General features: G+C 45.4%; 1 non-coding gene across 1 annotated transcript in view; it reads right to left on the bottom strand.

Moving 5' to 3' along the window:
• The window catches only part of LOC119171428 (uncharacterized), a 55,706-nt gene extending 30,577 nt beyond the window's left edge, over positions 1-25,129 (bottom strand). The window contains exons 1-2 of the transcript XR_012894941.1: positions 24,991-25,129; positions 7,887-8,059 (exon numbers count right to left, since the gene is read on the bottom strand). This is a non-coding gene — a transcript (uncharacterized LOC119171428). The remainder of the gene's footprint in view (positions 1-7,886; positions 8,060-24,990) is intronic.
• Positions 25,130-27,552: the final 2,423 nt, after the last annotated feature.

Genomic DNA, 27,552 nt, shown 5'->3' with positions numbered 1-27,552 from the left:
CATTCGCTCGTATGTACATAATGGTCGACACGTCAGTCATTTCACAACACACACGTGATGGGTGTCACATGATACTGTATATAATAAGTACATGTGTTACAAATGAAAGCTTGTTCTTTGTTAATACTTGTCAGCAATCCCGCTGTCTTGTAAAAAACGTGTTAATGCTTTTGAAGCGTGGGACTGTAAAACTCCAGTTGGCCACTGGCCCAGAAGTTTTTTCATGCTAAATGGTCTGTGGTCCAATGCGAACAGCTCGCTTTTAAGACGGCGTCTTGGCGTGTCATGATGTGGACAGTCTATGAGAAGGTGACATACGTCTTCATCTATAAATCCACAATCGCATTCGGGAGTTTCAGCTCTGCCGATTCTGTGCAAAAAATGTTTTGTGTATGCGGTGCCTAGCCTCAATCGGTGAATTAGAGTTTCCATCCTTCTATCTAATGCCAGCGTAATTTTGAATTCAATAAATGGATCGATGTGATATAAATCGCAGCTCTTTGTACTTTGGTCAAACCAAGCAGTTTTGCTCATTCTGAAAGTTGTATTCTTTATAATACTACGCAATTCATTTTTCGAAATCGGTAAAGAAACAGTAACGTCTTTACGATGTGCTTGTCGTGCTGCTTCATCGGCAGCTGTGTTTCCAGGAATGTTGTAGTGGCCAGGTATCCACTGGAATTTGATCTCATGTTGCGCCTTCTTTGCTTTAGTGAGCTCCTTCAGCGTTTCGTATGTCATACTATCCCTTATTACTGTCCTGTTTGTACTGGAGAGTGATCTTAATGCGGCCTGTGAGTCACTGAAAAGTACCCATTTTCTAGCGTCTGCTACCGAGTTTAGAGCATACAGAATAGCGAAAAGCCCAGATGTTGTAGATGACGTTGTGCGGCATACTTTAAATGATTCCTGAATATTGAGCTGTGGTATGATAAATGCCGATGTTGAAGACGTTGTAGTACTTGAGCCATCTGTGTAAATATGTATGTACCCTGGATACCACATGTGTATCTGATAAAGCGCTAGTTATTGAGCAGCTTGGATGAACATGTCTCTCTTTCTAATAATGCCATCCACTGAGAATTCAATGCTTGGTATAACAAGCACCCATGGAGGATAGTTCATTTCAGAGTTCCAAAATTCATGTCTGGGTAATATATGTACATTACTCTGTACTTCGTTATGTGCATTGCTTTTATGTCTTAGTAAAATCTCCAGCGCCAATGGGTGGTCCCTGTGTTGCGTCTGTAAGCGAAAAAAATGGCGGCATGTTTCAATTGTTCTCATGACTGGAAAGGGTGGTTGTCGAGTCTCTGCTATGACAAGGCTGCTGGAAGTCGCTCGTGGAACACCTATGCAGACGCGCAGTCCCCTAGCTAATAGTCTTTGAAGTCGCTCCTCTGAAGTGCAGGAAAGGCCGTGTAACACTGCTGCAGAATATGCAACTTTTTGTCGTATTAAAGCATTGTGAACAGCGAGCATGGATGATACAGATCCGCCCCATGATGTCCCAGCAATTCTGCGGAGGATATTCACTAGCGTATTCACCTCGTTTTCGAGTTTCTTTATGTGAGGTGCCCATGATAGCTGCCTATCAAGTATTACTCCGAGAAATCGATGCTGTGTCACAATCATTAGTGGTTCTTCTTCTAAATTGAGATTGAAGTTCTTTAACTTCTTACGGGTGAAGGGCAATACAGCTAGCTGTCTTTGCGTGCGATAGAATCATTCCTCTTTCTTTTAAAAAGTTGTTGATAATATTTATTCCGTCTTGCAATGCAATCTGAATTAACCGTATGTCCGTGCCAGATGCCCAAATGCACACATCATCTGCATATAAGGAGTATTTCAACCTGGAAGGCAGTCTTTTAGCTAAATCAGCCATAACACAGTTGAAAAGAAAAGGGCTGAGTACGCTTCCTTGTGCACTCCCTGTCTGACGTCGTGTTCTGCACTTTTTCCTTCGCTCGTCTGAATGAATATTTTACGACCTGATAAAAATTTGGATACCCACCGCAAAGACCTGCCGGACAGTCCGTGTTCCAACATACTCAGCAGAAAATGAGCGTGACTGACTGTATCAAATGCCCTTTTGATGTCCAAGAACACTGCAACCGTCAAACTACCACAGGCGCGTTCATGCTCCACATACGTTACTAGGTCCAGTATTGCATCCATTGTGCATCTCTGTTTCCTAAAACCTGTCAAGTAGTTGGAGAATACACCAGCTCTGTTGCACCACCATTGAAGTCGCGCATCAATCATTTTTTCCATTACCTTACATAAACAGCTTGTCAGACTGATTGGACGGAAGGATTCAAGGTTCAAGGGTGTCTTAGCCGGTTTTAAGATCGGAATAATGCGAGCAGACTTCCAAGACTCGGGTACAATTTCTTGCGTCCATAGATTATTGTAAATATCTAAGAGAATAGTTGTGCCTGTGGGCCCAAGGTTCTTTAGCATATTGTACGTAATGCCGTCCGGTCCAGAGGCCGATTTTTGACGACATGATGCTATAGTACAATGCAGCTCCCTTAACGTAAATACAGGGTCTAGCTGAGGATGCTGGGCCCAAAAGCAAGCATTAATTTTCTGGCTGGCTAATGCGACAGAATTATCAAATAAGGCACGTTGTGATGCGTCGGGCCTACTGATAAGTTGACAAAATTCATCTGCTACCACAGCTTCCGGTTTGTCCAAAGCTACAGCAAGAGCACGAAATGGGAAGCTCTGTGATACAGGGCCACTAAGTGCTCGAATTACAAGCCAAATTCTTGGAACAGGTGTGTGGGGAGAGAGCGTGCCACAGAAATCACGCCAGCGTCGTTTACCTAAATTTTCTAGTCGTCTGTGCATTACACTGTGAATTTTCTTTGCATTTTTGTATGCTTCAAAACTTCCGCTGCGTCGATATGCCCTTTCTGAACGTCGTCTGATGGCTCTTAGATATTCATACTCTACATCGACTGCAGCATAGTCTTTTGGAATTGGGACTTTATTTGTACATTTATTCGCATTATCTTGCAGAAATTCAGTAAACCTTTCAACTGTCGTGAGTTCACTATTTCGGTTTGTTAGGTGGTGCCGAAAAGCTTTCCAGTTCGTCAGTTTGCTGTAGCGTCTGGTGTCGTCTTTTCGCAAGTAGGGGTGACTTAATAGAATGGGAAAATGGTCACTCCCACGTGTTTCTACATCCGTTGTCCATACCACACCATTCACTAGATCTTGGGAACACAAGGTTACATCGATGCAACTAGAGTAATTATGCCCTCGAAGAAAAGTTGGGGAGCCGTCATTTAAAATAGTCAAACTGCATTTGTCTGCGGCACACTCAACAATGCTCCCACGTGCATCACATCAATCACTACCCCAAATTATGTTGTGCGCATTAAAGTCTCCGCATATAAAAGTATATGAATTAGAAATGTTGAAGATATTTGTTAGCTCTTCCACCGAAATGCGGCTTGAAGGTTGTAGGTAAAAATTGATCACTGTAAAGCACTGCTCACCAAAGGATACTTTGCAAGCGACGAATTCCGGGAAGTCCGAATCACTTGAGTTAACTTGATGAGAAGGTAGGTCCTTTCTGACGCACAAATGTACTCTGCTAGGACCACTTCGACGAGATGACTTATATATCACGTAGTTGGAGAGGCGGAAATCATCATTCATTCCTGCCTCTTGGATGCAAAGTATTGGAAAATTATACTGCAGAAGGAGTTTACGGAAGTCAGCACACTTCCTTCGAAGACCATTGGCACTCCACTGGTATATAGAGACATCTTTGTAGCGCTTATTCATATGTTACTTGTCGCAGGTTTGACCCGGACTGTTGACACAGTAGTGCTTCCGGAGGCAGCAGGGCTTTTACTTCTGGCAGGTTGTTTGCTTCCGGTAGAGCAGACAGGATTGCCTTAAGTGCTGCGAAAAGCATTGGCAGAATCAATTGCATGACTGATGCAGAGGCACGGTCTCCATTGAATGGTTGATTTACTGAGGCCTGTTGAGAATGACGTGGCGTTTCGATGTTGTAGTTGGGGCGAACACTGGCACTGTTGGTTTTGCTACTTTCCGGCAGAGGTCCCGTGGGCGTTCGTAGCTTTGACGCGTAGGTTGGGTTACTTGAAGGTACTTCTCGTGAGTGGTCTCTCGAGTGTGCTCTTGGCGTCTCTCTTGGCGGTTCTCTAGGCGTGCTTGTCGGCTGTTGTTGCGGTGGCCGCTGAGGTGGATCACGTACAGGATGAACAATCTCAAGATTCAGAGATGGTTCATTGGGGCGCGGTTTTCTTCCATGGATGAGCTCATGCCGACGCATTTTTGTAGCAGCTTTACTTTGCGGGCAGCCTGAATATGAGGCAGCGTGATTACCTGCACAGATTGCACACTTAGGCTGAAGAACAGACTTGCACTCCTTATGATGGTCTTCTTCTGAGCAGATCTTACACCAGCGTGTGTTACGGCAACTTTTCGCTATGTGTCCGAATCGCTTGAAGTTATAGCACAGAAGTGCTGGACCAGATATTCTTCCACTGGGTGACTGGTGAATCCTAAGTAGATTCTTCCTGGAATCGGGCGGTCATCTCGAAAAGTCAGGATCACTGAGTGAAGTGGACGCGTCGTTACTCCTCCATCTTCCTGGCGGTAGTATTTTATTTGCCGTCGCGCCGATATAACCCCTGCATCTCTCAAGTACTCTAGGAGTTGTTCGTCTGAATACTGCAGAGGAACATGTTTTACTTTCCCAACGTTCCGAGTGTATGACTCTGGGATGAAAGGCTTAACTTCCAGGCCACCAACATTTGAAAGCATCAGAAGTCGCTTAGCTGAACTTAAGGAAGCAACGCTGACACTAAAGCTTCCATCTCTGGTCGTTCTGAATGACTGCACTTTTTCTTTAGCAGCGGAAACTACTTCAGCTGACACTCGATTGGGGTTCACTTTCCAGAAGCTAGCACCTTTAGCTGTTGGACGAAAGACGAATGGGATACCCTCTGCTCGTTTCTTTTTATAAGTAACCAACGTAAATGGTTCATCTTCGCCCATGTCTTCTTCATCACTTAGGTAATAAGTTGACGTTTTATCGTCGAGAGGATTCTCTTCTAAGCGAGGCGTCTTGCTCTCAGCTTCATCGTCTTCCAATGCTGCTGTGCTCGCTGGAGCCATTTCGCGGTTGTGAATTTGCAAACGTGCCGGCTTTATGATGCTTGGACGCACCTGTAAGCCCCCAGGCTTTTCATTGTGTCCTGCAGTATCACTCATGTGGTTTAACGCACTTGGACGAGCATAAGGCTCGTGGCAATGGCTACCAACCACCGTAGTGGTCGCGTACTAGCCAAATCTTTGATAACGGAACCTCGTACCTGTAGGGCGCCGAGCCCTCGAAGTCTTCACCCGGCGTCTTGTCGGCACACCGCGAAAAAAACGGTGCCACGTTCTTCGTGGTTCCTCGCGACGCTATAGCTGCGTCGCAGCGGTGACGGCGGTGTCTACGGCGAACGCTATGCAGGTGGCTGTTCTTCCGGCGCAGCGAACACAAAAACGGGCATAAAATGGTCAAATGCAAGTCCTCCCACCTGATTTTTCGTCAGGATGGTCGCGATGACTTGTGGCGTCGATTCGTAACGACAAATGCGCTGGATATGGTGATTTCCGCCGCGAAACATCCAGAAAACACGGAGCCGACGCGATGAGCGACTGCTCCTGCCGGGCGCCTCACGCGTCTCACAATCGTCATCCATTGACGTCACCTAACACCAAATTTGGTATATGTGGAGCTAGCAAAACGGTGGCGCGCACATTATGAAGGGCCCAATATGCTCCAATGTAGCGCTGACGCGCGCGCACGCTGGGCACACCGACGCTACGTTAGCAAAACGCGAGCACTCTATAGTCTGACGCCACGCACGACCGGCGCGACCAGCGTCCGTCAGCGCGGCCCGACGGCAACCGGCGCGAAATGCGACATGCAGCATTTTGCGCAGATGCGTTACACAGACAGCACTGCGTCTCCCTCTTTTCATGACGAAGGGATGCCGGACGCGCTGAAACGCGCATGCATCAAAGCAACGCTGCGCGGCGTGCGCCTGCGAGTATATTGCCCGACTGGCGACTGGCGTGGCAACGCCGACGTGACGAGACTAAACGAACACCGGCGCGCACGCGCGTCGTCTCAGGTTGAAGTGCATTCGCGCCTCGACTGTGGCATGTAGTCGTGTTGTTGCATGACATGTAACTCATGATTATCATGTTTGCACCAGTCACATACCTTCGCAATCCATTGATGTCACGTAATACCAAATTTGGCATATGTGGAGTAGGAAAACGGCCGCGAGCGCATCGTGAGTGTGGCATGTAGTCATGTTGTTACATGACACGCAGCTCATGATTTTCATGTTAGGGTCTGTCGCTTGTGTTCGCCATGCAATCATGTCATACCATACGAGTTTTGCAAAAAGTCATGTGTACGAAACCATTGCAAGACCAGCAAGACCATGAAATGTATATCATGACATTCATGACATACATGTCATGACTATCATGGTGTGACTAGCCAAATATGCTCGCATACAGTCATGTTATGCCATACCAAGTTAGGTATCGATACCATTATTCGAACAGCCAGGAGAGCTAAAATCATAGGCGGATAGATAGATAGATAGATAGATAGATAGATAGATAGATAGATAGATAGATAGATAGATAGATAGATAGATAGATAGATAGATAGATACGCTCAGGGTCACCGAAGTTCGCTAAGAAATGCTTCGCATTTATAACGCACAAGGCAGCCATTGCAAAAGGTGGCGAGAAAGCAAACGAGGCTTGTCCGCGCCATGGGTGTGAAGTAAAACACAAAGGGTGCCGCGAGCACGTCTTCGTGGGAAAAAAGAATTCACGCTGACACGCCGCTGAGGGAAAAAACTGCACATCTTTCATGTTGCTCTTTCCGATGTGCTCGTAGGCAAAATGACAACTAAGTGTCGCTGTCGTTGCTTCATTAAATGTGTGCTGTTTTTTTTTACGTTGCGGCTGCAGCACTGCCGATTCCAGCGCTGGACTCGCGTCGCTATTTATGCCGGTTTCTTAGCAAAACTAGGCGCCTCCAGACTCGCAAAGCGTGATGAAGCCAAGCACACAAAATAATTTTAAAAAAGGATGACCCTAATTTAAGGTCTGGCGTTCCCATGCCACCAATTTACCACGGGGTGGGTGCCCTCCCAAGCGACTACAACTTTGTTCTCACGAGCACCAGGCCGGAAGCGCGCTTGTACTTATTTAGTCAGTAGGTACTTGGCGGCAGATTCTCGGCATCCCGCGGCAGTGGCGAATACTCAACTATTTCTCAAAGACTGTGGTGGGTTAAGGTACGCCTAGGGGCCTTCGAAAAGCTTTACGGGGCTGCCTTTCGGAAATGAGTACCCAGAAACAACCGAGAGCGAGGTCGGTGTACTCCTCTACCCATTGGGAATTTCGTATGCACGTGGGTCGCTTGGCCTTGGCTTTTCTAGGGAATGATTCATAGGGATGATAAAGTCTCCCGGCCATACCCACCAAGTCCTGGCTATTCAGTACGCCCATGACAAGATTAGGAGGCTTTACCTCCCAGTCCAGACGTGGGATTAGCCAGGCAGGTGGAAACACCCTTTACCGGGAGTAATTATAAATTTCTGTCCCTTCATCCATTCATCCGCTTAAATATGTCTCACGCAAGGTGTAATAAAGCGCTTTGGTAAGAACGTATTTTTGGCAGCCGCCGCAGGTTCTTCTGTTGTAACAATAGTTGAAAATTTCCTTGAGAACTTGGGGCTCCAGCTGTCAGTCAAAACGTTTTAAAGGGATATTTCACCTTCAGGACGCACGTGCATTTAGCAATGTAATATTCTTACCTTCTTGTCGTTGAATTATAAACATCGAGGGTTCGGTTAACCCTCTGTGTTGTTTCATTTCCATTCAAATAGCGTGAGCGTACACAAGGAAGTGTCTTTCTTTTGTATTGTTCTCTTTTTGTGGCAGGTACGGACACACGTGAAAGATAAGCGTTAGAGTGGTTTTGAATGAACTGGAACGAGAAAGAGGTACGTATATACAATACGATCTGCGAGAAGCATAAGTGGTGTTTAATCACAGTCCCCTCTCTGCCACTTGCTCTCTGCAGTGCTGTGATTCTTGTATATGACTCGTCTTTTTTTTAGAAGCTTCGTCTTTCTGAGAATTATAGTAACCGTTTAATGGGTAACGACTGAATCTAAGGTGTGTGAAAAAAGAATAAAAAATTTCGGACAGTAGGAATTATTCTCTTCACTGAATTATACCAGCATATACCAGCTACTGACGGGGTGCATGTGTGTTGCTGAATAACCTCTTTGTGTACCGAAATTTAACATTGTAAAAATTAAGGTAGCATGCCTTAAGAAACAATGACTGATGTATCAGCTGATACCACAATGCAGAAAAGTTAGAATCATGTGCACATCCATCAAATCGTTCATCTATCTATCTATCTATCTATCTATCTATCTATCTATCTATCTATCTATCTATCTATCTATCTATCTATCTATCTATCTATCTATTTATCTATCTATCTATCTATCTATCTATCTATCTATCTATCTATCTATCTATCTATCTATCTATCTATCTACCACATTTAGCTTCAATAATGGTATCGTTGTAATAAGGCCGTTTAAATACTGATATCGATAACAAAATTGGTATGGCATACCATTACTGTATCACGAGCACAAATGACATAACATAAAAGTCGTGATATTTATGTCATGAATGTCATGATATACATTTGATGGTGTTGCTGCTACTGCAGTGGTTTTGTTCACATAACATATGAGAAAATTGGTATGATATGACATGAATGCATGGCGTACACAAATGACAGACCCTAAAATAAAAAGTCATAACTCGCATGCCATGTAATTCGTGAGTCATGCCAACACGCCACGCTCATTGTGTGCTCGCGGCCATTTCGCTAGCTTCAAATACACCAAACTTATATTACCTGGCGCAAATGGACGACTAAAGTAAATGACACGTCCAAACATGATATTCACGGTATGCGTGTCACGTAAATTATGACTGCATGCTACGACCATAGCGCACTCGCGGCCGTTTCGCTTGCTTCACATACATTAAATTTGCTATAACTTGACCAGAATAGACGATGAACACAAAGGCCAAGCGCAAACATGCTAATTATGATATGAAAGTCATGTACGGCATATTTTACAAGCCTACCACTGAAGTGCTGGTATTGGACGCGTTAGTGGTGCTGTCGTTACGCGAATATAAAGAACATACCTGAATATTATCTTAATACCAGAGTGCGAATAATATTTCTACTTCTGTTTACTGTGTACTACGTTTGTGCGCCTCGTGACGTTGTCCCTATTTTAAAGTGACATATGAAGCTTCCTCATTCTCGCTTCGTATATTATCGCTTCCCAGTTTACGAGGGATCTGCCAATTTTTTTAACCCGACAGCAGAACACATGCAAGCTCTCTTTCAAAGCGTCCCGTGTAGATTTTGTTAATTGAATAATTTTGAGCATGGAAGTTGTCGATTATTTACACCTTCCGGTCTGTGTCAAGAAACCGAGAAAAAAGAGGGTGCCAGCTCACGAAGTAGGGATGCTCGGAACGAAGGGCCGAGGGCTTCCAAGGTCATCTTATTAAACAGTGCCGGAGCCAAGTTGCTTTGCGATGAAGGTGAGTGTGATCGCAGTGTCTGCAAAGCCATCGTTTAAAACATTTGGGGCCGAAACCAAAGAATAAAGGAACCTGCAGACGGCTACCAGTCAATTGCACCATCATAGACCGACTGAAGTCAAATTGGACGTCACGGTAAGCCCAAAACACGGGGGTTATTAGCGAGGCAAGTGCCCTTTTTGCTAAAACGACTGTGTACTTTATGACCAGCTCTGTTTCATTTATGAAAGGCTCCAGGATAATAACGATAAGTTTATTAACGTGAACACCGAAATTGAGCAGAACATTTTTTACCACGAGTTTCAGATTGAGTATAACGCCGTCCTGGAATATGAAGACAATGCCACTCAGATTCGAGCAGAGATTAGTAGCAAGAAATACTGTATGCTTTAGCCGTCCACTCCAACAGAAAAAATCCATTACTCAAACAGTTGGGGCACCTTTCGACGTAAATATAGTTAAATTACCTAAACTAACACAACCTCTTTTCAGTGGGGAACTCTGCCAGTGGACTCAAATTTGGGCGCTGCTCGACCAAATTATGGACAGATCAGCATAATGACCACAGAAAAGTTCAATTACCTGCGACTTCATTTTAAAGGAGACGCTGAATTAGTAAATGTGGGCCTTTCGAAGACTCAATTATCATGATGCAGAAGCGCCTTGGTGATAAGATGCGGCTAGAGCAAGCGTATATTGCGAAGCTACGTATGTTGAGCCCTGTTTCTTCATGAAATGACACCAAAGGCGTGGGCAGCTTGTGCTATCAAATTCTCCTCAATACCCGAGGCCTAGAAACCCTGAGTGAGCATAAGGAATCCTCCTTATCTATGCTTTGTGGCATTTTACTGCGTTCCCATCCACGGGACAAAGTAGTTCAGTACTATCGATCGTGTTCCGTCCAGGTGCCACATTACTCTAGAGGCAATGGTAAACCTTTAAGCCTGGAGGGTCTGCTCAACTTCCTGTGTCTTGAATTTGAATGAATTGCCCCACCGTGGTGGTCTACTGGCTAAGGTACTCAGCTGTTGACCCGCAGGTCGCAGGATCGAATCCAGGCGGCGGCGGCTGCATTTCCGATGGAGGCGGATAAGTAGGCCTGTGTGCTCAGATTTGGGTGCACGGTAAAGAACCACAGGTGGTCATAATTTCTGAAGCCCTCCACTATGGCGTCTCATAATTATATGGTGGTTTTTGGACGTTACACCCCATATATCAATCAATCAATCAATCAATTGAATTTGAATGCCTAGGGTGGAGCGGTTTCAACGACGCCGGAGGACGAGAACTCGGAACAACTCTAATAGAATGTTCAGTCTGTTTCACGCTTAGGGAAAAGGTCGGAGCGCATAGCATCACGATGCGGCCAGTGCTGCAGTCGAGCGCCGACACCAGCTCGTACATGCGCAGACGCTAAAGGCCTGTGCTATTGAACCGGATCATCTGCGATGGTGGTGCACGCTGGCCAGATGGTCGGGTGGCCTGCTGATTTCATGCTGCTCCGGGAAGAAAAGTCATTGATATTCTGTAATAAACGTTGTGCGATTCCAACCTCTCAGCCTTGTGATAATGGGGAAAAAAAGAGTTTGACGGCATACGTTGTTTGCTTTTTCGAAACACCGTGTTATGGAGTGTGTTCACGCATATATATTTTTTATGTGAACCACTATACGCTGCGAGGGGGAATATCATAATGAGCCCGTATGGTACCTGGTATTTTTTTCATGCTAAAAAGTAACTGGCTCTCTACATTGATTTACGTGCAACTATGACAGTTCAACACAATAGAATGAACGAGAAAATGTTCGTAGTGAAATGCTGTAGATTGAGATAGTGACCTCAACATGCTTCTTCTCAATGACATTTCATTACTTGAAGAAGCACTCACACGGCGGCATTGAAATTCATGCGTCAAGCTTTATTACCCCGTCATGTCCCCAGTGGCAGCGATGACGTCGTTAAATTTTGGACTCTAGTGAGGCGTTCTGAAGCACGACGAGAAATATCAGCCCAGTTGCAACAGTAACGATAAACTTTGCCCTCTACCTGACAATGCGGCCAACGCACGCCGACGTAGCCGACGACACGGTTCCACCGTTGGACACAATACCCCTCTAGTGTCTGAGCACGCGCGAGCTGCTGTCGGCGCGCAACTACTGCACCTGCCGCATCGGAGACACATCGCAAGGCCATGCGCTAGGACCTTTTTTTAAAGTGTGAAACAGACTGTGCGTCAACATACTCTGGTCATAGAAAACATGCCTCATCTGTACTTCAAAGCAAATCAGCACGAGAAACAGAAAAATGACAACTGCGTCTTTTAGCAGCGAAGCTCTTTATGACTTGGGCAGAGCATCCCGTCGTAAGTGTATGTAGCCACCTCTCGTTGGTTCTTGAACCATCCATAAAGGGCGGTACTTGTACATATAACTAAATGCATATACGCTGAAAAATACGTTGCTCGTAGTGAGATAAATAATAAAAATTACAGCATACCCATGAAGTGAATGATGAAGAGTGGAAGGAAGCATTCGTCATTTCTTCCGTGCTTCCGGGCGTCTGTTCGTTCTTGCTTCCATTCATTCCTGCATCCGTCCGTCCATACGTGTGTCCATCCGTCAATTCTTGCATCCGTCCCTACGTCCATTTGCCCGTCCGTTGGTACGTCAGTCCGTCCGTTCTCTCGTGCGTCTATCCGCGCGGCTATCTGTACATCGGCCCGTGCGTCCGTGCCTGCGTTTGTCTGAGTGTCCATTCGTTCATCCATCCGTCCATCCATACGTCCTTGCAACCATCCGTTCATCCGTAGTTCCATCTGCCTGTTCGTCCTCTCATGCGTCCACCCATCCGTCTGTTCAAGCGTCCGTCCCTGCTTTCGTCCATGCGTGCCTTCATGTATCCGTCCGTGCGTCAAACATACATACATACATACATACATACATACATACATACATACATACATACATACATACATACATACATACATACATACATACATACATACATACATACATACATACATACATACATACATACATACAGGCCACGAACGGACGTAGCCAGCATATGATCACAGTTTGCCGATAAAAAGTATATTACGCGCAAGGCTCGCGCTCGAAGACGGAACCCCGATGTCCGAGCGCACGAGGCAGAAGCGTGCCGTGAAGCTGAGTGGCGGCGCTAACAGTATTCCTGCGTACGAGAAGCGGCGCTGCAGAGGCGTGTGGACTCAGCTTCGCTCCATTCTCCATCATTCACTCCGTGGATATGCTGTTATTTTTCCCGTAAAGTGAGTACAAACCAGACTTCTGCACCGGTGAGTTGTCCTTGACGCAGAAGAAGAAACTTCTTTCCAATGACAAGAGGTGTGTGTTCTGCACCACCAAAGAACATCGGGCACGGTACTGCGAAAGGAAAATACTCCACTCGAAATGCAAAGTTCGTATGCTACAATCATATTGATCGTGACAGATGATCGCGGAAGAGAGACTATGTCAACAACAACGAATAAGAAATCATAGGTGTCTGCGCATCACTTGGAAAACGAACACTAAAGGAAAGCTCCTTTGTTCTAAAATTTCTGCAGAATTTTTGAGCATGAAAGACAAACAATGGCAGCAGCTGCTACATACGAGAAGGTTTTGACGGTGCCAGTTAAATGACTTTTATCACTGAAGCTTTGCTCAAGCATCTCCGCCTCAAAAGAGTGGAAACATATTAGATAGCACTACAAGCTCTCTTGAGTACATCGTGAATGGTCGTCAAATTGTAGAACTCCGGCTGCGAAGTCAGTTTTTCAACATTGAGCTGGTGCAACGAACATCAGAGATCGCGTGCATCTGTCAGGAAATTGAGTAGACAACAATTGACGTACCCTTCATCGCATCTTTCAAGGAGATTCAAAAAGACGTCACTAATGAGCTCATACATTCATCTGTCATCCAAAGGAGTGACGTCAGCGTACTAACTGGTTCGGATGAGATGTGCGAAAAGTTCACCGGTGAAGGTTCACGTTGCGAAGGCAACAAATCGTTGATTGCACTCAACTTTCAGCTTGTATGAACCTACCGGGGTAGCACACCGCATTTGATGTCTCGACTGACAGCTTCACAAATCATGCACTGTAAACAGAAATAAGCCGAGGCGGGAGTAAATGTCCTTGTCCACTAGCGCACACCCCGATGGGAGTGTTATAATACCGTCTAGAGGGAGTAAAAAATTTACTCCCCAATAGTAGGGAGTTTTTGCATGGTGCCAGGGGGGTTTTTATTTACATCCATCGGGGAACTTTTTCAGGTCAGTATGGGAGTAAATTTTTTGCTTCGACCGAGAAAAAAATTACGTCAGCAGCCGTAGCTTGCGCAAGCGTAACTTTAATTGCATTACCTTCAAAGCACACAACAATGATTACAGTACACAAACATGCACACATTGTTCACGTAATATTGCGACGCTCACACTCACCACAGCTTACCACTCGCGCTCCTTTTTTTTTCTTTAATGCCTTCATGACTACAGGTCAAGCTAATATGACAATCAGTATGACACGTGTTTCATGCGTGATAACGCGTCAAACAAAGATATTACATCTTCAACACAGTCGGTAGTCTTATACACATCTCGCACTTTTATAACAGCTTCCACGAAACACTCATTAACGGATAGAACTCTCTCATCACAGTGTCTGTGCGATAGCATACTACGCCAAACCGAATGAAGACCAAGTGAAAATATAACATCCAAATTTTGCACAGAACTATCACAAGGCAAAAAAAGAATTCCATATGAAGTAAGAGGTAAATCTTTTTTAAAGCCCTCTGTAAAATGTCCCAAAAGAAAATAGCGTTCTTACAATCAATAAACACATGTTCAATGGTCTCAGGTTTGTTACACAGGAGACAGCTGCTTCCCCATGGTACATACATCCCTCTCTCTTCAAGTCACGTTTTTACTGGCAAGGTTCCCGCATGAACTTTGAAAAAGAAGGTTTTCACATTTGGTGGTATACACATGTTTTTCACTCGCTTTAGTACGTCATGACCATATAATTTTTCATACCTTGAACGGTACAGGGGCACATGAAAAAAATTCTGTATTAGGTCTTTCATAAGGCGCTTTCTTTTCACAATAGTTAGGTAATCTATCTCAAACCTCGCCCTTAAGAAACAATATGAGAACACAACTTCGCGCATGAACGGTGACAAGGTGTGTCATTCTCGCCTGTCTGAAGATACAAAAAAGTCAGGCATGTGGTGTAACAGCGTTGTTTGAAATAAAGAACGTAAAAACGAGTCTCTCTGGTCTCTAATGAGCAGGAAACGTGATATTACTTGGTTAAGAAACAGATGGCACAGAGACAGCCCTCCTTGCTTAACTCGCCGAAACAAGTTCATTCTAGATTTTCTATCCCACGTAGAGCTCCAGATGAACTTGGCGAATATCCTGTGAACTTTGTGAATTATTTTACGCTTACAACTAAGTACTTGCAAAAGGTAAATACATTTAGCAGCCAGAAACACGTTGCATACAGCTGACCGAAAGAAAATTGATAAGCCACGACCGCCCCATCCTTCGGCGGTCGCGCGCAGTTCTTCGGCCTTTCCAAGCAAAAATGCTTCACTGTCTTGATACCTGTCCAATGGTACCCTAGGTAACGACTAGGCATCGTGAGCCACTGAATATTTCCAAAGAAACTGGGCGTAAGGTCCCAATTACCATGCCATAAACCAATGCTTTTCTCTTTGTTCATTAAACTTCCACTCGTGTCACAAAACCTTTGAGTGATTTTTAATATCGAAGTGACACTCTCTCTATCAACTGCGAAATAAGCGATATCGTCGGCGTATGCCAAAACACGCACTTCACATGACTGCAACCTGAAACCATTAATCCCTGCATGGTGAATCACTTTCTGACACAATGGTTCCAAAAATAGAGCGGAGAGCAAAGGACTTAAAGGACACCATTGGCGCACGGAGGAAAGTACTTGTATGCGCTGTGAGAGTTATCTATTTACAATTAAGTTGGTGGTTGAACTTTTGTATGCCAGTCTTACACCTTTACATATGATCGCACCAAGACCAACGTACTCAGCTAGCATGAAGAGTATATTGTGTGGAACCATGCCGAAAGCCTTGGCTAGATCAATTTGCAACATAGCTACTTTTAGAAGCGCAGCGTCACAATACTCCAAATGCTCCTGGCAACATGAATATTCGTGAATATGCTCCTACGCTTGATGCCGCAAGTCTGATGTGATCCGACCAACTTGTATATAACTCCTTGCAACCTCCTAGCCAGAACTTTCATAAACACCTTATAATCTACGTTTGTTAGCGTGATTGGCCTGTATCCTGTCACTTTGCGTAAAACATGTTGCTCTTTCCCTTTAGGAATCAGCGCGGTGTGTGCTCGATTAAACGATGGAGGCAGAGTTCCGCGATCTAAAGACTCTGAAAAAACCTCATGCAATGCGGTGGCCATATCCTCCTTGAACGCCTTGTAAAAGGCGGCATTATAGCCATCTAGACCAGGTGATTTGCCCATGCCAAGATCATCGATAGCCTTCTCAATTTCCCCTATACTAATACACATTTCCAATAAATTTTTGTCCTCAGCATTAAGTGTCGGCATTTCTATGAAGAACTCATCTACAGAACCCGGCTTCTTCGGTTCGCGATAAGCAAACAATTCCTGATAATAGTATTCAAAAGCTTTCATAATACTTTATGTTCTTTCAACATTTTACCATTCCATTCTATCTCTAGTATGTCGTGAGCTCGCGCATATGCCTTTTCATCTGACAAGGCTCGCTTTGTCGGTGCTTCACCCACGAGGAATCTCTCAGCTCTTGCTCGTATAATTGCGCCTTTATATTTATCTTCTTCAAGACATTCAATTTTGTTTTTGACAACCTGCAGTTGATGTGTGAATAAGCCCGGGTTTTCTGCTTCAATATTCACCAAATCATTTAGCTCTGCCCGTAGCTCACGTTCCTGTTTTCGAGCTTGATACTGCATGTAGCAACTACACTCTATTGCGTTCATTTTTATCTTTTGCTTAAGTAATTCCCATCTTTCCGTGGCACTCCTTTCTGCGTTTGTGAAAAAATTCTTGATTTCCTTCTTTATCTTATCTACAAACCCTTCGTGCGTAATTATCTTAGTATTCAGTTTCCATGTTTCCCATACAACCTTCTTTTTGCACTTTCTACCTATCTCCAATGAAACTAAGCAATGATCACAGAAGGAAACAGCATAAACGTCATAGTTCTGACATAAAGGTACTATATCAGAACAAACATATGCTCGATCTAGTCGTGCGTGACTCGAACCTTGAAAATGTGTGAAGTGTTGGCGACTGCCACCCATCGCAAACAGAGCTGCGTCATGTAAAAAGTACTTATTAAGGCTGTCTCTAAGCAAACCAACGCTTTAATCACCTAATTTAGCAGTATACGTGCAATCTTCTTGGGTCAAAACACAATTGAAGTCACCCAACAGAATCACACATTTCTGACATTCAAAGTACGCTTGCATTTCCCGAAAAAACAAACATCTGTCTCTCGAATTTGTAGGTGCGTATACACAGATAACACTGAATTTAGTGTTCCCGTAACAAAAGTCACACAAAACAAAACGCCCATGTAGGCAACTTTTGATCTCTTCCACTACAATACCAAAACAGTTCTTGAGAAAAATAATACATCTGGCTGATGCTCCCACTGCATAGCTCACACACGCATTGTACCGCAATGAAACTCCTGCTACCAAGCTATCAGTCGCGTCCTCAGTACTAACTTTAGTCTCCTGGACCGCGAGCAAGTCAAGGTCTTTTTCTTGCATCAAGCGTTTCAACTGGTACTGTTTGCGACGCGTTCCTACACCACGTACATTCAACGTATCAATGCGTGAAGGCGCAGTCATGCTAGCCATGTTGATGACAAAGATGAAAACTACAATGCTGCGCTTACCGTGTCTCGTATACCATGCAGTGGGAAAACCGGGGTCTTACGCGCCTCGATCCTGTCCCCGAACCGGCGACGATGACGCCGACCGGGTTTCGAGGGCATATTTTTTAATCTTAGTGCCCGTGACGCGATGCCACAGACGCTCCGGGCGTTTTAGGTTGCGTTCCGTGCTCTCCACTCGGTAACGCTTGCCGCGTCCCGTGGTCGCTTCCGGAGACTTTTTGCTGGCTTCTGGCGTAGCGATATCGCCACTGGTACCCATGTCTTCCTCCATCGATTCTTGAGTGTCCTGCTGGCCACCTGTTGCGGCCAACTCCTCGGATTCTTTCGTTGAGTCTTTGCCGTCTTGCGTTGTCGCGTCGGCTGTCTCTTCTCCAGTTGCCTGAACCGTGGCGTCGGGTCCCACGGCGTTGCTGCCAGGGGCCAACTTCTCAGCCTCTTCGGCGTCCATTAGATTATCTTGGGCGTCGTCTGTTGGCAGCACGGGTTTCGTAACTCTGGCATAACTCCTGACGCAATCTTAACTTTCATGTCCAAACGCTCGGCATACACCACAGTGGGGAGTCTGGCAGTCTCGTCGTATATGTCCTTGCATGTGACATCTTAGGCAAAGCGGAGCCCGACCCGGGGCCACAAGAAGGACGGTGCTGCCTCCAATCTTGAAAAGGTGCGGCAAGTCTTCTAGCACCACGCCTTCCTTCAGTTTCAGTAGCACCGCCCTCGTCGTCGATATCGCGTGTTCAAAGCCCGCGACGGTCCAGTTGTCGTCGGAAACCTCCAGAACTTCACCAAACTGACCTAACGCTTGTCGAATGCTCTCATTCGAGACCGCAAAGTCAACCCAGTGGATTTTCACGGTTACATCATGTTGGATAGGGTCGATGATAGCACAGAAGCCACCCTTGACTCGGAGTCCACCTGTTTTGAGTTATGCTTCTTTGTCGTCCTTGCTTCGCATCTTCGCCAGCCAGATGTGATTCATCTCCAAGGCTCCAATGCCAGTGATCGCCTTGATGAGTCCCACTTCTTCCAACGGGGCCCGAAAGTCTTCCAACCGGTATGGTCTTTTTTCCAAATCCCCGTGCAGAAACACACACTCTTCCATACTGTCACCCGACGGCAATGTAGGCAACAAAAACCGGTAATCCGATGGTGCAAAAGGGAACCTGACACCGCGGCCAGCAGCGGCCGCCGAAGCACCTCGCACGGAGCGAGCCAACCCACCGAAGCCGAAAGTGGAGTCGAAGACGTGTTTACTCACACCCAACATCGAAAACGCACAAGCTTATATAGCAGTGAATTTCGACTTACCGTAGTGGCACCAGTTACAAGTAGGTTTTATTAAACTTTTTTTACGACTTGTACCAATACCACAACATGCACACGTAAATATATTGTATCTGATGCTTAGACAAACGGAAGCTTATCAACGGTTGCACAATAATGAACGAAACAATTTCTAGAGCTTATCTGGTTTTTGCGAAAACGATTACCTTCAAGCCATGCATAGAATGGCCATGGCACTCTGAATACTGTGCCATCTTTTGACCACTGCCACAGTTATTTTTTTTTCTTGAAGCCTCCGAGAACGCAAACGCTTGCCGCGCGCTAGCCTTTTCGGAGGTCACGTCTTTTTATAATTCTTCTACTTCTTACTCGGAGAGGGCGCAGAATGCTGACCAGAGTTAGTCTCCGTCGTGATAGGTGTTCTGTGGTCGCGTCGACCTCGTGTAATTAGTTGTTTGGTGTTAACGTCTGCTTATATTCTTTTTACGTGCTTGCCACAAGTGTGACCGTTAGCCAAGGATACAGTACACCACGAGCCCTTCAATGACAATGTTTTTGATGCGGTAACGACCGTCCTAGCAGTGTATACGCACGTTATAACGTGGGTCTTGCGAGAGAAAAACAGACGATGACCTCGCATCCGACGGTATTTTTTCGTGAGCGATGACAGTGGCTGTTGGCGTCGCGGCAGCTCTATTACTTCATTAGAGGAACTAGCGCTGCAGTGCGCAAATTTAATATAACGATACAGCACGCTGTGCCTACATACTTTTCTGCTCAGATGCCTCTCGCGATTCGCCTCACGTGTCAACTTGCAGTCACAGTGTGTGCCACAATTTTGTTGATAGCGCTGTGGCTGTGGTGAATACTATTACTCTGGATTTGGAATATTCTTTTCACAAATATTAGTGAGTGTTAGTACTTACCTAATGTGCACAGCTGTTACTAGAAGTGCATTTTGTGTTGAGTTTCTCACGACAAAGGAGAATTATGGACGAGAGAAGCATATTGCACGCGTGCATAATTCCGTCTTACCTCTCAGTGCTGGCATGAGCAGTTCAAAAAGCATGCAATTGAGAATTTGGTTTAACTGACAGAATTCATTTTTTTACTTTTCAGAAAAGTGTAGTTTTGATGATGTTTAAAACGTTTCAGATGGTTGTAACACATTCTGGCGAATAAACGCTCAGTGAAACTTCACAGCCTATTTTCCTTTGTGCTTTCACCTGCTGTGGTAGCATAGCCTCATTGGGTGTCGTGTGACTATGCTGGAGGACGAAGGTTCGACTTCCCGCCACGGCGGCCGTATTCGAATAGGGGTAAACTGCAATGAACATTCAAATGGCAGTAGTGGCAGATACAACTCTATCAATTGTATATGACCGCGCTCCACACCTACGATTAAGTCACCGGATATATATAGGCACCACACTCTGACCTCCCATGTAGCCCTGAAGGGACCCATTTTTTGCTGTTAATTTAACAATAAACACGCACGGCGTGGGTATAAAGTTGCGGTGGCCTAATGTTAGCACTTCAACACACATGCCTTTTATCCTAAGCCTGCCTAATATTTAATATTTGATTTAACATTGAAAAAGTTTTATCAGTTGGCGCTCTGTTGTACGAGCTGAATTTTCATTAGCAGTACTGTTTGTGGATCCGTAAACTGCACTGAATCATATCCAAAGCCCGCACGGCCTTGAATGAACACATTAACGAGGCTCATTCAGCAGCTCCAGCGATGAACCGAGGTAGACGGCCGCTACCGTGTCCGACGACTAGGCCTCACTCACGAGTACGGCACGGTGATTCGATGAACGACAGCTGGCGATCACAAAATGCTTGCCGATGTGGCGTTTACGTCTCGTTATTTTTCCTATGCACAGAAATAGGTGTCCGCTATCCACGCAGTTTAAGCTACGGAGCTTAAACTAACGAGACGGTTCGCAGTCGCTGTTCCCGTTGCTCGCCCGCATTGCATGGGCATGCATGCATGCCGTACGCTGTTTCTGTGTTCATCTGCCTCGTTCAGCGCTCGCCCTCGAGTTAGTCATTTGAAAGCTGTGGTCGCATGGCGCAAAAGTCTGTTATTCATCCCAGTAGCCTTTATTTTTTTTTGTAAAACACATTCATTGCCTCGCCGGTAGTCAGTGCTAGCTAGCTCGTAGAGTTCGCCACGGCGGCCGGTGCGCAGTGCGAGCTCGATACGATGCCGGCTTGATGCTGACGGCATAGCGAGGCCTTCCTACCGCTTAGATGTTGTAGCCGGTGAAATGCCGGTGACACTTTGAGAATCCACCATCGGCGGAGACGGGGCGAGTGCGTCGCCGGCGCAACTCTCACATCGGTTGCCGGCCAGCCTGCCGTAGTCGAGCGAAGCCTACTTCAGACCGCTTCAAATTTTTTCACGGAGAAACTCCAGGAGCAGCCGCTTATGATCGTAACAGCTTACTTTTACTACCATTAATGTAATCTTCGAAGTTTTTTGTTACTCGGCCCTTTGAAGCGTGGCATTCACGGCGTTTCGTTGAAGAATCGGACCGATGTTGATTGATTGGTTTTTGGGGTTTAACGTCCCAAAACCACGATGTAATTATGAGAGACGCCGTAGTGGAGGGCTCCGGAAATTTTGACCACCTGGGGTTCTTTCATCATCATCATCATCATCATCAGCCTGACTACTTCCACTGCAGGACAAAGGCCTCTCCCATGTTCCGCCAGTTAACCCGGTCCTGTGCTTGCTGCTGCCAATTTATACCCGCAAACTTCTTAATCTCATCTGCCCACCTAACCTTCTGTCTCCCTTAATCCGCTTTCCTTCTCTGGGAATCTAGTTAGTTACCCTTAATGACCAGCGGTTATCCTGTCTACGCGCTACATGCCCGGCCCATGTCCATTTCCTCTTCTTTATTTCAACTATGATATCCTTAACCCCCGTTTGTCCCCTAATCCACTCTGCTCTCTTCTTGTCTCTTAAGGTTACACCTGCCATTTTTCTTTCCATTGCTCGCTGCGTCGTCCTCAAATTAAGCTGAACCCTCTTTGTAAGTCTCCAGGTTTCTGCTCCGTAGCTAAGTACCGGCAAGATACAGCTGTTATATACCTTCCTCTTGAGGGATAGTGGCAGTCTACCTGTCATAATTTGAGAGTGCTTGCCGAATGTGCTCCACCCCATTCTTATTCTTCTAGTTACTTCAATCTCGGGGTTCTTTAACGTGCACCCAAATCTGAGCACACGGGCCTACAACACTTCCGCCTCCATCGGAAATGCAGCCGCCGCAGCCGGGATTCGAACCCGCACCCTGCGGGTCAGCGAATCGGACCGATGTGGAGCGGGGTTTAACGGCGTAAAATATATTGAAATGTTCACAGTAAATACCAACCGGTCGTTGCAATTCTTCGCTGCACTTATAATTTCGTTGCCTGTTGACAGATGCTCACACGGTTAGCCACACAAAGCACCTGTGTTTCACACCGACGTGCCAACATATGCCCGTACACACACCACACCACACCACACACACACACACACACACACACACACACACACACACACACACACACACACACACACACACACACACACACACACACACACACACACACACACACACACGTCACGCCCAAAGAGGGTTTTTAAAGCTCCTACAGCGAGTTTGTAACCACGTGACCTGAAACTCCCTGGGGAGTTTAACAAGGTCATGTCGTTCATAAACTCTGTGATTAAGCAGGGGGCGTTTTATGATGACATGTGCCGAGTTCACTCCCTACCAGGGAGTAAACAATTGGGGCAGGGGAGTTTTGTGGGCTCATGTGATGGAGAAACTCCCATCTCGGCTAACTTTTGCTTACAGTGTGGTGTGCGTGCTGAGAGTTCAAACTGCTAAGTCGGACGAGTTTCTGTGGCTTTTTTGGGAAGTTCTGAACCAGCGAGTAACAGAAACGGGCAAGCCGCCTGAAGAGGGAATTACCATAACACAATTTGAGAAAACCGCTAAGCTTCTCAACGGCAGGTATGAAATGGGGAAACAACGCATTCGAACTTGAAAAGAACTGACAAGTCGCAATTACTTGACAAGAAAACCTTTAGAACCATCTCCACACCAAGAAAGGACTGCTCTAAATGAATGACCTTATTACAGGAAATTACTTGAGAGCAGGACACGTAATCGTCTTCTGTGACGTATATTCTGTCATGAATAAGTTATGTGACGCTCCACACAAGGAAGTGCGTGAAGGACCACCGACGACGAAAATCGATGGTGTTTGATGCTAAGCAAACAGGTGACACGAAATGTTACATTGCAACTTTTAAGTGCGTTGAATCCTGAGTCTTGAACTTCGAGCTAGTCACGAAAACTACGTCCAGGTATTTTCTACGGTGCCTACGATGATTCACAGCTGGACAAGACTTGCTTAGCGTGATACACTTTTACCATGACTGAACTTTTCACATGTTCTCGGGAGACGTATGGCGTATGCACCGAGTTTCCCCTGAAGAAAAAGTCATTGGCTACTCTATCATCGACGGTATTTCGTGCAAGTTCATTGCACCGAATGTTCCTTCCTACAGAATGAATGGTTAGAGCACCTCGTACCATTTGTAGAGATTCAGCTGCGAAAGGGATTATTAAAGGTTCATCCTAGCTTCTTTTGTTTTGCTATGTATAACCGCTTATTCATGTGTATACAGAGGGGATAGGTACTTTGTCTGTCTTTCTTTGCCTTAATGCCAATTCCCTAGGTATCTATGTATAGTGGTTGATTGACATATGTATACTGGTTGCATACTGGTTGTATACCAAATATGTATACTGGTTGTCCCAAAAAGAAAAATATTGACAGTACTGGCCGAGGTCGAATATTTCATAAACTCTGTGCCTTTGAATTTTACCGAGGCCAAGGCAAGAGAACCTTCCTCGTGGATAACAGTCGAACTTCTCTTTGCACGAAGGTCGACAGTCGATGCAGTTACCAATATTTCCAAACGAGCAGATGCAATTCACCGGCTCACCTTCAGAAAGCTGCTGGGCTGGTGGACGTGACAGCAAAAAGAATACTTGTGGCAACGGCGATCTGCTCACTTTGCTGGCCCTAGATTAACCACGGCAACGGAACAATGGGCGTCATTCTCGTATGCCGACGATGCGCCACGCTAGCGATGGAAGCTTTCAAGTGTCATAGAAGCGCACCATAGTGCCAACTGCCTCGTTAGTTCCTCCAAGATCACGTTGCAAGGAGGTGTTATTGCGATCAGGCTGATACAGACACTTTACCATAATAACTGTGCTCCTACGTTTGCGTGGCCAGGAATATTGCTTCTTTGCACGTTCCGGGCTGCGTCATGATGAAACCGAGAAAGCAGAGCGTGAGGGCACGCGAAGTGGTGACGCTCGCAACTGATAATAGAGTGCTTCCAAACTCATACTATTAAAAGTGTCATAGCGAAAGGCTTCTGTGATGAAATTGAGCGTGATCACAGCGACCTAAAAGCGATTGTTAAACATTTTGTGCTGAAAGCTGAGCACCATTACTTTTTAAAAATACCGCGTCCGTCAAGTGGCTGCCATCTCACATTTTTCTCCGCATTAACCATCATGATCACTCTGAAGCTGTGAGCTTATTCTTATTGCTCTGATTTTTAGAGGAACATCACGGAAAGGATGCTGTCAAAAATAGCTTGAGGTTTTGTCACCTTTGCATGAGAAACAAATTGATGGCATGACTCATTTTTTTTGTCTTCTACAAACATGTAAAGAGAACGACAAAAGATGTACGTTTCTTTCTCAGTCTCGACGTATTGATTCACTGCAAAAGGCACACTTTTTTCATGAAGATGGATTTTGTTTGCGCGTAGCATATTATTGAAAGGAAGAAAGAGCTTTATGTACACAGCGCGAGAAAACGTATGGCTTGAGAGCACCAAAATTAAGCAAGCACTCATATAGAGAATACAGGAGTCAGTGTCACAAAAGCAGTCACAAAACTGGACATAAGGAAATAATCACCTTCCAAGGATTTTGGTATTCTATAAGACTGGCCCTTTCGACAAATTCATGTAGATTCGTAAACGAAGCTATTGGAATGGCAAGCACTGAAAGTATAAATACTGTTAAAGTCTCCATAGGATCACCAACTTGATTTCAATGTCACCAGAGTGTTCTCGGCAACGCTATTTATATTGTGAGCTCGGCACAAAACATGCGAGTTGAGAAAAACAAAAACAAGACAGTTAAAAAATTTAGGTATTTGAACGATCCTTTGAACATGTGAATTCAGCGTGCAGGTTTTTGTCCATTGTTGTGTATACGACGTCAGCACGCTATGACACGCTCTCTGCCCTTTCTTACAGGAAGTAAAATAGATCTCTTTACAATTATTCAGTTTGGAGAAATCTGGCATGATGGTAGAAGGGTTAGGAATAGGTGAACAGTTTTAAATAGTATTTAGCACAACGCCTATTTCATAGGAGTTAAAACTGTCTAGTGGTCATGAATCAAGCAGCTTCCTGATTCGTGAAAAAAATGGACGAGCAACAGCTAACAGGGGAGGTCACTTTAGAGTTGGTCGAACGATGACGCTTACAACTGCTTTCGCTACAGCGTATGAGTAAAAACCAGGCACATCTGCGCTAAATATATCCGCTCATTTCTACTGAGTCCACAGTGTGAAGAGAGAGTTTTGGAGGACAAAATGGGAATGTGTTTATTAACAAAGGAACGGTAAGTTTTTTTCTTGACCCCAAAGACTCAATCTAGAATATGAGCCAGTACTTCATAATTTCGATGGAGTTGCACCTTCACTGCTGCACACGAACGCTTTTGGTCACAGTATTAACGGTACTATTTCTAAGCCAGTATCAGGATCCACGCGAAAGATTGCTCACGTACGCAAGACGTATTGAGAAATTCGCTGACCATTACGACAATGAGTAGTTCAAATTTTCAGCGAAGCTATATATTGCGGCAATGCTAGCCGAGTTGTGAAGTTTGGGATATTCGAATTTGTAGACAACCTAACATACTTCCTAATCTTCTAAAAAAACAAAAAAACCTAGTAACCGCTCGAGCACTGCGCACACAACTCCATGCATTAGAGGAAGGGAACAGACGGGAAGCTACCAACGGTAGAGTTCCTGTATATGCGACTTTCAGGTAGGAGAGTTGCGCCAAAGTGCGCCATCTTGGATTCAAATGGCCGGCGGGAAAACCACTCACTACCCGCGTAGAAGCAGCGCTTGCGCTTCAGAGTACTAAAGTTGCGTTATTTATTTCCTTGCTTTCTTTTTAGTTTTTGTTTTGGAGGTACAAGCAAAAGTTGGTGCCTCCAGTCACGTCTAGGAGCCTTAATTATATGTATACCTTCTTATATGTATAACAAAAAGCGCGAGCTTTTTGAACCAGTGAGATATATATTTATAGCCCGTCATACATTAGGCTTGTCTTCTTTTGCGCTGTTTTTACCATTTACATATATGAAAATATGTTACGTGATCGAGCCAGTTAGCAATAGAATTTTTTTTCGCGTTGTACTCATTCGTAAGCTGTGTGAGGAAGCCAGCTATCGCTTTATAGCATTCAACTGAATCTTGCTGGATAGCAATCAAAAGTGGCCGCGCGACACCCGCGTTACGTGCGGCTCTCGTATTGCGCTCGTAGTACAGTCGCGGCTCATGGCAGTTCATGGGAATTGTTGTTCAAACACCCTGTAATGACCAACGTTCCTTTCACTTAAGGTTTCAAAGCTTCATTAAATTCACGCTCTAGCAGCAACACCTTGCCGATTGGAATAGTATACTATTTCTCCATTTATTTTTAGCATTTTACCCGTATGCAGCCGACACACGTTGACCAACTCTGCATGTATAACGTACTTTCTGCTGCATATGTGCGTAATACAAATAGAGGTAGTTTGCAGTGCCATTGATAGATAAAAAGAAGCCGAGCGCATGTGCCTCAGCAGGGGTGTGCAAAAGGGGAACATGCCCCCTTCAGCCATAGCAGCACTTGCCCTAACCCAAGCTACAACAGTGCTCTCCCTCTCCCTAAGCCGCGAAGTGACAATGGTCTCCCCCCCCCCCAAGAAAATCCTGCCGATGACCATGGCCAAGTGTTTACGCCTCCCTGACTGAACACTATTAGCCGCTGCACCCGCGTCTAATCACGTGGGCTGTACGTAGTAAAGTTCAATACAGAATGAACTTGCTACGACATATCTCGTGACCAACAGAAGCTACAATACCGGAGAAGCACGGCGAGAATAAAAATAGCCGATTCCAACCACACTTAATCTGCCCGGTGTCTACGAAGCATCCGCGTGATCTGTGTGGTGTTGGCATCTCCGCTGTGCAAATGAACTATGACCGCGTGATCCGCGTAATTTGTCTAGCGTTGGCTTCTCCGCAGTGCAAATGAACCACCTATGACCACGTGATGGCGCTCGGCGAATAGGGGCGCTGAACTCCTGCAGGCGGAGTGAGCGGCGCCCGGAAAACAGTGGCGCAACTCTGGCACTAAAGGTAGCATATACAGAACTCTAACCAATGAAACACACACGATCCCTCTGGAGCA

This window comes from Rhipicephalus microplus, chromosome 4 (assembly GCF_043290135.1).
Source record: "Rhipicephalus microplus isolate Deutch F79 chromosome 4, USDA_Rmic, whole genome shotgun sequence".
Lineage (NCBI taxonomy): Eukaryota > Metazoa > Arthropoda > Arachnida > Ixodida > Ixodidae > Rhipicephalus > Rhipicephalus microplus.
This window is presented reverse-complemented; position numbering and strand designations above follow the sequence as displayed.